The sequence below is a fragment of the Limulus polyphemus genome, unplaced genomic scaffold (assembly GCF_000517525.1).
Source record: "Limulus polyphemus unplaced genomic scaffold, Limulus_polyphemus-2.1.2 Scaffold4027, whole genome shotgun sequence".
Lineage (NCBI taxonomy): Eukaryota > Metazoa > Arthropoda > Merostomata > Xiphosura > Limulidae > Limulus > Limulus polyphemus.
The window spans coordinates 6,387-14,274 of record NW_013669637.1 but is presented as its reverse complement, the minus strand read 5'-3'; the positions used below and the strand labels follow the sequence as shown (position 1 = coordinate 14,274).

At 36.4% G+C, this 7,888-nt stretch overlaps 1 protein-coding gene across 1 annotated transcript in view; it reads right to left on the bottom strand.

Moving 5' to 3' along the window:
• LOC106470474 (reversion-inducing cysteine-rich protein with Kazal motifs-like) overlaps positions 1–7,888 on the bottom strand; it is a 53,675-nt gene that overhangs the window by 43,125 nt on the left and 2,662 nt on the right. The window lies entirely within an intron of this gene.

Here is a 7,888-nt window from a genome sequence, read left to right as displayed (position 1 = left end):
CTATTGATCATTTGTTTTTTATCTCGTATATAAAATTGTATCCGAGTAAGGTTTTTTTTTTTTTTTTACAAAAAGCAAACTTTCAATATAACATAGCATGAATCTCCGGGGGCAACAACAACCCCCCTAATGGCCATGAAAATTTGTTCGACGTACCTTTAGACAGGCCAACTGACAGCTCGCCGTTTGGGGGACACTGCAGCATGAACGACCAATCCAATCTGAACCACGATTTACTTCTACGAAGAAAATCAGGAAACTTAATATTTACTTAATAAAATTAATAAAGCAGTTGTGTTTCTAATCATTTTTTTGGATATTGATAATCAGTTAAACTTTTGAGCGTTTTTGTTTGGTGAGAAAAAAAATATAAGGAATAAGGATGGGTTTGTGTGTTTGTAGTTTAGCACAAAGCTACAAAATGGGCTATCTGTGCTTTGCCCACCATAGGTATCGAAACCCAATTTCTAGCGTTGTAAGTCCGCAGAATAAGGATGGGAAGGAGGGCCAATGTTTTTAGAAAGGCAGTGTAAAAATGTTTTGATTTTTAACCTTTAAATTTCATCTTAATTCGAAGGTTGAAAAGCGATAAAACGAAAAGACAAAATTATTGTATGAGATACAAAAAAGTAGACAAATTGAGTAAGATTCTGTTAACCTTTTCTTTCTACTTCACGGAGGGTTTGTTTTATTGTTCGTTGTTAATCGCAACAATGGGCCATCTATGCTTTGCCCTTCACGGGTATAGTTGGTAAAAGAGTTGCCCAAGAGTTTGCGGTGGGTGGTGTTAACTAGCTGTCTTCCCTCTAGTCTATCACTTCTAAATTTGGAATGGCTAGCACAGTTAGCCCTCGTGTAGTTTCGCGCGAAATTCAATAAACAAACAATTCATTATAATCTTTGAGCGTAGGGAGGAAGAAGTCAAACCTGAACCAGACCCTCCGAGCTCTTCAAGACCTTTCTCCGATAAATGGATGGATCCGACCTTTGAACTTAAAGGATGGTATCAATGACTCTTGTAATAAGACACATTACCCAATTCCTATGGATAATATTCATACATAAGCCAACCTATCATTTACTGTTTAGGCTTGAAGAATATGGAAGAACCAATATCGCCAATTTTACAAGTAACAAGTTGGCTTCTTGTATGAAATTGTTTGTTTTGAATTTCGCGCAAAGCTACACAAGGGCTATCTGCGCTAGCCGTCCCTAATTTAGCAGCTAGTCATCACCACCCACTGCCAACTCTTGGGCTACTCTTTTACCAACGGATAGTGGGATTCACCGTCACATAATAACGTCCCCACGGCTGAACGGGCGAGCATGTTTGGTGAGACGGGGATTCGAACCCGCTTCCTCTCAGATTGCGAGTCGTGCGCCCTAACCACGTGGCCATGCCGGGCCGTTAGGGATTATCTAAAAAAATTCATGGTAATATTAAAATTTCCTGATGATCGTATTTTACATGAACCCTTATTCTTTAATCCTTTTATTGTTGAAAAATGTTTTATAATGAATAGTTTTAAAAAGTTTTTGTCATTAGTGGAGAGATTTTCTATGAAATATTTCCTCGATTTTTCGTACCAAATGTTGTGGCTGAAAAAATGCAACTTACTGTTTTCTGAAAGATTTAATTGAGGTTTATGATAAGCTATTAAAGAAACGTCCAATTTAGCTAGTAGACTACATTAGGTCGGATAATCCTCCTTCGTGATCTAGCTTTCGGATGTTTCTTTAATCTTATGTTTCGGATTAAAAAAATTGGATAGGATCTGTGTGTACAAAGGTTGAATCAGCTGTATCGAAGAGAGAGTTGAGTACGTTATACTTAAACGATTTTAGATAAGAAACCAACAAAACAGAGGTGTAACGGAATGTACCCGATCTTCATTTTGACATTCTTTGGCATTTCGTAAGTAGTATGATGCCATCAAACAATTGATCTTTTTGGGAGGAAGGGTATGTAACAGCACTTTTGCACGAAAAAGATTCATACACTTAGCTTTTAAAGCTGTTTTAGGTGGGGAATTTGAAATTTCCAAGACGGGGATATTCCTTGTACTTAATGGCATTGGAAAACAAAGGAATGTGGATCAATATGGGCCACCGGAACCATTGAAAGAGAGACCTGCAACATGTTGTACCCTGGCCTGGGAAGGCAAAGTGCGCCACTTGTAATAGGTAAAACTCTATGAACACAAAGATCAGATACAAAAGCCGTCCACATGACCATCATAATAAAAAAATATCTTTTTTTTTTTGGACACGAGGCCAACAAGTTATGGGTTCACCAAATAAAGCTTCCACTTATGCCTCCAGTTCAACTGTTACATACCTCAAGCAGTTGGAGAATTAAACGGGTATTCACGCTATTCGATACGAAGACACATAGGTAAAGTGGCGTTCGTACACTAGATGTATTGTGGAAAGCATGCAGGGAGCAGTAGTGTGCTTTTTACATGACATCATTACGACGGAGCCTTTATTGCAAGGCTATTATCAACACGGTCGGTCGTCAGATGGAGCATGTCTAGACTTAGAGACATGAACTGTATCGACGTCATGAGTTGCCAAAAACAGGTTGATTATAACATATTCAACTTTTGTATGGTTTCAGTGGACAAGTTCGAGATGCCTCAGTAGCATGCATGGGCGTCTGCATATGGGGGCAAGCCCACAACCAGCAAACACGGTAGCTGTCGCAGGGTGCGGGCCATTGCGATTCTCTGTTTGATTGTGGCTTATTTATTTGTACCTAATTTCGCCGTTTATGTCTAAATTGTGTTATTTTCTAATACATTTTTTAAAATAAATTTTCTTCTGAAATTCCTGGAATGTGAGGGCAAATTCCCCCTTTCCTTATCCGCGGACGCCTATGGTAGTAAAAAAAATTCTTATAGAAGTTTATTGAAAACAAAATGGAAAACTTTCATCATCCTTTCAAAGATGACAAATTTGGTGATATTGTTTTAATTTTTTTGTACCATTTGACCGTCACATTATAACGCCCCCACGGCTGAAAGGGCGAGCATGTTTGGTACAGAGATTCGAACCAGCGCCCTAACCACCTGGCCAGGCCAGACCTCAGAAGTTAACTTGAAAAGAATACGAGTTTAGTTTCCCGTCGGAAAGGCAGAGAACCCTGGTGGAAGAGTTAATCATGATTTTAAACTTTTCTCAGAGCTTCGCATGGTCTGGTGGTTAGGGCGATCGACTCGTAATCTGAGGGTCGCGGGTTCGAATCCCCATCCCACCAAACATACTCGCCCTTTCAGCCGTGGGGGCGTTATAATGTGACAGTCAATCCCACTATTCGTTGGTAAAAGAGTAGCCCAAGAGTTGGCGGTGGGTGGTGATGACTAGTTGCCTTCGCTCTAGTCTTTCACTGCTAAATTAGGGACGGCTAACGCAGATAGTCCTCGTGTAGCTTTGCGCGAAATTCAAAACAAACAAAATAGTTTTCCCGTTGCTATTTGTTGGAATATCTTTTTGATTGCTCGTATTCTTTTAAAAAATAGTATTGTGCCAAATCGTTTCCTTTAAAAGTTTTTGTCTATATCACGTTTTTCGAATGAAAAAAAAATTCCGGTTAGTTTAATAATTTTTTTGTCACAAAATTTCAAAACAGACTCGATTAATCTTGCACTTAATTATTCCAAACAACTGTCTTGCTAAAAATAACTGTCACGTTTGTGTGTGTGTTTTTTTAATGAGCAGTATTGGAATTAACAGATGTTCAGTCATACATAAACTTATGTTTTGGACAACTGTCTTTCTTACTTGCGATCCGTGTTTAACGGTCAATTAAACATGTTAAACATCATACGTTTACAAATGGCATCTATTTTAGACTGTTTATGTCTTCAGTTGTTTGGTGATTGAGAAGAAGGTTTTCGACAAATATCGTGGATTGGGAGTTATTATCAGTAGTTTAATTAATTCGACATGAAGACCTTACATACTAGTCGCACGTGTCTTTAAATAATTTTGAAACAAAAATCATTTATAATCGCTTATAATTTGACTGTGACTTTCAAGACAGCCTTGTCAAAGGGTGCGTTTTTTCCGTGAAGTCTGTTTGTTTGTTGTTAAGCGCAAATGGGTTATCTGTGTAGTTCCTACCACTGGTATCGAAACCCTACTCTTAGTGTCATAAGTCCACAACTACCACTGAGGACCCCGTGAAGTCTACGTCATTTTAAATTCTCGTGATTTGTTGAAGTTTGCTGGATTATGTAGACTTGTAATTCCTGGTTTTATTTACGTTTTTTTTTTGGGGGGGGGGGCTGTTGGGGCATCTTAGATTCTGTTGCATCATCGGTTGTTTACATTTAGACCGGAAACTGTTCGAGTTTTAACTGTCGTGTATCTACAATTTTCATCTGACTTTTTCTTCTTTATGTATGGAATTGGATATCATTTTTACCTCCCGAAATCCATATTTATAAAACAGGGTTGTTTGCCTGGTGCCCCAAATTATTGTGAGTAACAGGTTGAAATAAATGTGATAAAATTTGGTCAGTTTATTTTAGAGCAAAGCTTCAATGGACTATCTACTCTGTTCACCGCAAGAAATCGAACCCAGGATTTTAGCGTTGTACGTCCGTAAACTTACCGCTGTCCCACCTGGTGACAATTAAACTGGGTAGAGGAACTGATGGGGGTGGGGATGAAAGGTGCGAGTTTAGCACCCATTTCAATTTTACCATCTTGATGTCGTGAATAATGGCTCAGCTGAGTGAGGAGGTCGGTAGCAAAAAAGAAAAAGAAAGACAAATGAAACCAAAGTCAAACGAAAGTGACGTTTAATGTCATGCACAGCAGAGGTACCTTTGTATCGGATTGAAATAATGGGAGAGGACAGCCTCCACCATTTATAGCACTACATTTTAAGCCCGGCATTGCTAGGTATTTGTGTGATTTTTATTTGAAACTGTTTGGAGTACCCGTCCGTTTGTAACAAAGGATAGGAAATTGTGCTTCTATTTTTTTTTTATTTTCTTAACATGATAAACATTAAAAGTGCAATAAAAATACACAAAGGTACCAATACTGAAAACAAAGGCATACTGTTTTCAACAATTCTATCAATATGAAATTAGATGGGGATCCAACCCCCCTCATGACCTTCTTCATGTCATCCTGTATCAATGTGTCAAGTTTGGTGTTGATTTGGCAGTTTTCCGAAATTAAATGGGGGTACAACCCCCTCATGACCTTCTTTGTGTCATCCTGTGTCAAGTTTGGTGTTGATTTGGTAGTTTTTTCCGAAATTAGATGGGGTACAACCCCACCCATCATGACCATCGTCATGTCATCCTGTATCTCTGTGTCAAGTTAGATGCTGATTGATCAAGAAATGTGGAAACGTATAAGGAACAGATACACACACACACACACACGTATTCGCGTTTATTTATATAGATTATGAAATTAAGTTGCAAAGTTTTATTACATGACGTTTTCCAACATATAGTTATAATATATTGTGCCTTTATAACTAAGGCTTTACCCTACTAATTAGGAAGAACTTTATAAACAACTTAAGGCTTACCGACGTATTACCTAGGATACACTTCCTTTAGATCCAGTACATAGTAATAACATTATGCTATTAGTACTAGCATTAAGCCTAAGCTTATGTTGTTATTATTTTGTATTAGTAGTAGCAGTTTGTTTGTTTTTTCCTTTTCGCACAACGCTACTCGAGGGTTATCTACACTATCTGTCCATAATTTTTAAGCGACAGACTAGAGGGAAGGCAGCTAGTCAATACCACCCGCCACCAACTCTTGGGCTACTCTTTGTCAACGAATATTGGGGTCGACTATCTTATTTTTATTGCAGAACCATGGTGTCTGTCCGAGCGTTCGTCTGTTTCACGTTTACGGCGGCCGCTTCCTGCGCTGCGTTTGAAAAGCTGTGCACGCAGGCAAAGCTCAACATTCACTTTTGAAATGGCAGGAGAACAGGCATGAATAAGGTTGATGCCAAATTTTATTTCGCAATCAGGATATTCTGCACTAAGTTTTTAGAAATTAATCGCACTATCATTCACGTTTCAAAATTTTACGTAACTTAAAAATATAGATTGACCGTATGTTATTGTTGAGCAGCTCGTAGCATGACTGAAATGTTCAATAATTACTTTTCGCGATGTAAGTAGCTCAGAGTTTTGGCTCTGAGTGAAACCAAGAGTGTAACACAATTAACCTTTTTAAAGTCTGTGAAATAATTTAATAGATTAATACTTTTGCTTCTTGCATTATAACGCGTCCACGCCTGAAAAAGGAGAATGTTCGTAGAGGGGATTCGAACCAACGACCCTTAGATTGCGACTATAGTGTTGTTGTTGTTTTGTTTTTTTACTATAGTATCCTAACCACCAGGCACAGTAATAGTAGTTTAGGTATTCTGGTCACTCAGAATCCCCACCGGTTCTCTTCATCCGTGTATATTTATAGATTGATTTTAGATGAAATACATATTGTTTTGCTCATACAGAAAAAAGTTATAAAAAATAATAATTTACTAGAATTATTTTATATTAGAGATTATTAATAAAATTTCGCTAACATTATCCTATATTTAGAAATTAGGAATAACAATTTACAAGGGTTTGTTGACGTAGAAAACTATTTACCTTTGTGTATGGTTACATTGAATCGCACACATTTCCTGTATGCGTATGTGCGTGGCTGAAAAATGAATATGTAGGTGGAGATGTTACTCCTACGACATAATCGTTTTATACTATCGTCATAGCAACAAGTTTTTTGATGGAACTAATTACGTTCAATCAACGTGACAAGGAGACTTATCTCGTATCTGAGACTTGAAAACATATTACAGAAATTAGTTTATAAAACACGCCACCAGCTAGAACATTACTTGTATATTTTGATCAACCGGTCTATTTAGATATTCATTCCACCGTCACGCCTACAATATATTAACTCGATTAATTCAGCGCCCTCTATCTTACTACAACTCGGAGATAAGCGGCATATAACGACTGAATTATTAGGGTTACATTGTATGTATAAACTTTATACCAAACAAGACTAAACTTAGCATTTTAAGGATATCATAACTTCTTCTTATAAAACATCTGATGGAACAAGTATAATAAGATAATATTACTTACAGTAAACTAAGTAGCCGCCATTAATAATCCAATGTTAATTGCATAGTTAAATATTATAATAATGAATAATGTTACGTTTTGGTTTATATATGTTAAGTGTCTCACCGGAAAAAGAAACTAACTGATATTTTTATAAGCCTACAAACTCACATAAATATGCAGATTTTTTTTTTAGTGAGTAATCCAAACATATAAAATTAGATGTTGCTGTAAGTCTTGCTGGTATATTATATCGTTTGGTTTCCAACGAAGAAACGAGAATTAATAGATTATTAGATCTAAACTTAGATCAGTGTAATTATCCGGAAACAATTATATTAAGAGGTTTTGAAATTGATAAGAATAAAATTTTTCATAAAAAAAAAACATTCAAACAGAGAGATTAGTAAACCTAAAGAAAATATTATACCTTTTGTTGTAACTCATTGTCCAAATATACATATTGATATTTCATTTGTTAATACACAATTAAAATAAATAGTAGATAAAAAACTGAAAGATGTTTTCCAAAATAATATAATTATTTTATCAACAAGGCAACCTAAAAATGTCTATAGATTAAAAAGAGGTCTATCTAACGAAGGTATCTTCAGTTGTGACAGAAAGAATTGTGCTTTCTGTAATGCAGGTTATTTGAAATCTACCAAAACAATAAAGAACAACAACAAAGAAATTTTATTTTTCAGTAATAACTCATTTGCAATTATAAGAACGTAATATATATATTGTTGCGTCAGC